Below are 3334 nucleotides of genomic sequence, written 5' to 3'. Positions count from 1 at the left end.
ATCATATGTCCTTTGCCACTATTATTTTGCTGATGCTTGCGTGACAATGAGACATGATTTAAGTTATAAGGTCTATGATGAGTCATAAAAGATTCCTAACATCTTTTCTCACATACAAATCGAGTTAAATGTAAGAGGATCCAATTACATGGTGCAAGCCTGAATAAAAAAAGGATATAAACGAAATTCAACTCTGATATCTCAGAAAACACAAAAAAATGACTGAGGAAGGAGCTTAAAATATGTTTCAGATAAGAGATTAGGTTACTGAAACATGATATTTTTAATATAATTAGTTGAAACATAGATTAATAATTTGTTGGGCAGCTAATGATTGCTTCGAGTTTGAAGGAGGTACGTCAAAATCCACACACAACAACGCACGAATGGAGGTAACTTTCACAAGCCACAAGTTGCGGAGGATAAGTTTGGTGGGTTGACGAGTCCATCACAAACCACAAAGACGAAGCACATGAATCGTCAGATGATGCTGTGGGGAAGTGAGTTTTGATGGGATGGATGTGATACAACGTTGGATGGCTCGAGTTCGGTAAAAGTAGAGTCAAAGCAAAAGACAGATTGGAGTTGTGTTGGTGTATAGATAAGGATAAGGTCGTCACCTTATAAACATGTCAGATGAACTCAATATATATAAGACAAATAATTATAGTGAGTATTCCTTGCTTGGTTCATTGCATCTTTACACTCCTCTGAATACTCCGCTATAGCGTGTACATAAAACCTTTCCTTGAGCCCGGACATCTTGGATAAACTCTTAAAAAAAAGTCTCTAGTTTTTTTTTTTTTCCAACAGAGCATCACATTATACTTTATTTTTATAAAATATTTTTTTTTTCTAAAATATGATATTATCTTTTACTATCTGAATCTCTACTCATCGTAATATCTATCATATGTGTGCGATCCTCTAGGCTCAATATCGAGTTGGTCGTGAGTCAAACATGTTAGAACTCCTTATGGCTCAGTAAATTATTATTTACATAATAATTCATTTGATTCATCGACTACGGATGTACTATGTCACTACGTCGTAGTCCCCAAATAATATAAAGAAATCCAATCCTTTGGATTTATTTGTCCTCAATCATCATGTACCTATAATCCCTCAATCATCTAATATCCTAGAGACCATATATCGGGCATGGTGCTGTCAGGCTCATACGATTTCTCCTCAAGTCTCACTTTAATCGGATTCTCTTGTAGAACTCTCACTCTCTCTCAATCCGAATAATCTTGGTCAAGGATTTGTCTAAGCAATAATACACAGGATATTTTTCTCATGATACCGAGGGCGAATGATCCTCTATCAACACTCAATAGCCCTTGTAATGTTGGCTGTCACTCCCAATAACTGGTTGTACTATATTTGAAACTTCCAAACTTATAGATTCGATATCAAAGAGTGGAGTACTCATACAGGACATCCTTGGTGTCTCAAGTCTAAGGACCAGATACACTACTAGGACTGTGGAATCACTATATAACAGTAAGGTATCATTATCCATATAGCATTCCATAAGCGGATCAATCAGTGAACTTATTCTCCAATGAGCACCTGCATTGTACCCTTAGTGTCTCCACACAAGCAGCTAGGAATAATTGGATGGAGATCCAGTATCCAATATGCTAGGGTAATTGGATAGAGATCTAATGCCCGACAAAATCTATTAGGGTTAGTAAAGATGACTCTCTATAAAAGGGATATGGAACTAGAAGGGTTATAAGGCTGAACCCCTTTAGCTGTCATCTCCCTGACCTCCCATTTTCTTCCTCTAGTGATTTGCCCCCTCTCTAGCATGAGAGGATAGCAAGAGAGCTGACCCTATTTGTGTGGTGGTGCGTAAAATAAGCTTTACACGAGAAGATACAGTGTCGCTTCATCCATCATGTGGATCACTGCTAGAGAGGAGCTTGCGAGAGCTCCTTCATTAACGAACTTGGATCTATAGTTTTGAGGATATACGATCTCTCCTAGGTGAGAGCGCCTCACAAATCTTATGTAGTTTTCGGTTTCATAAGTTTTTTACTCCTAATCATCGCATGAAGATCTTATATCATTCTTTGGTAAACCAGTTTTGTTTTCTATTTTTCGTTGTGCATGTGATGCTCTCCCAAGGTTTCCTAATAGGTTTGATTGCACCATATCCGATAAGGAACTATAGATATACGATAATTGAGAGTAGATATATCCAATAGATTAAATCCCCCTATATTGTATAGAGACTATAGTGTAGTGGTCTAGTATGCTTATAGTCAATGGAGGAGGACAATCACTGAGAAGGGGGGGATGATCGCGAAAGAAGAATAGCAAGCAATGTGATCGTCGAGTTGTTCACCATGTAGAACAAATCTAGGACCTGTTGCTATAGCAAATAAGGAGAGGATGATTATTGTCTACCTTCAGTTACAAATAAGTGAGGAAAAATAATCACTGCCATTGGATTAGTGAGGAGAAGGAATCACTGTCTACAAGTAGAGAGGAACCATCATTTCCAAAGGAAACAATCACTAGAGTATTAGAGGCATGATGTAGTTTCAAAGGAGTAGTAAAGGATGGAGATCTAATCTGATTTGATTATAGAGGGAGGGATATGATATAACGAAGGGGATTTGATTTAATAAGTGTAGAAGAAGGCGAATTTTTTCCTTCTTTGTTTACAAATCCCTTCACTCGGTCGCAACCAGTTGTAGAGGTGGCTGGTGATAGTGACAAATCAACATATGTGGATAGCAACCAAATTATAAGGTTGGTTGGTGATAGTGGTAGATCAGCGCGTGAGTCACTGGAGCGGTGAGCAGGTAGCAAATCAGCAAGGTGTCTCGGAATAGATCAACAATAGGAGACAACATATCATATTTGCAAAAGGGGTTCGTAGGCGTAAGGGACAAGTCAGATTTATGGGAAGAGCACCATGATCGCTGGAGCGAGGGGGATGATCATCGAGAAGGAGGGATGATCGTCGAAGAAGGATAACAGCGAGCACTGTGATCGTCGAGTAGTTCACCACGTAGAACAAATCTATGACCTGTCGCCAAAACAAATCTATGACCTGTCACCATGTAATGAGCTTATTCCGTCAGCTTTTACATACCTCCATCCGACGATAAAACTACTACGGCAATACAAGGAGACAGAACAAAAGTCAAAAAACACAATTTATTGAAGACTTTTTGTTACATGTCAGACATATTTTCCAACAACAATAAAAGAAATTTACTGTCACCGAGTTAGACAACAAAATAAGACACGTTAATTTTGATACCTTTGTGATCCAACGCATGAACAGTCAGAAACAGAGTACAGAAAAAGAGGA

Source organism: Musa acuminata, chromosome BXJ2-4 (genome assembly GCF_036884655.1).
Source record: "Musa acuminata AAA Group cultivar baxijiao chromosome BXJ2-4, Cavendish_Baxijiao_AAA, whole genome shotgun sequence".
Taxonomy (NCBI): Eukaryota; Viridiplantae; Streptophyta; class Magnoliopsida; order Zingiberales; family Musaceae; genus Musa; species Musa acuminata.
Note: the sequence above shows the minus strand (reverse complement) of the source record.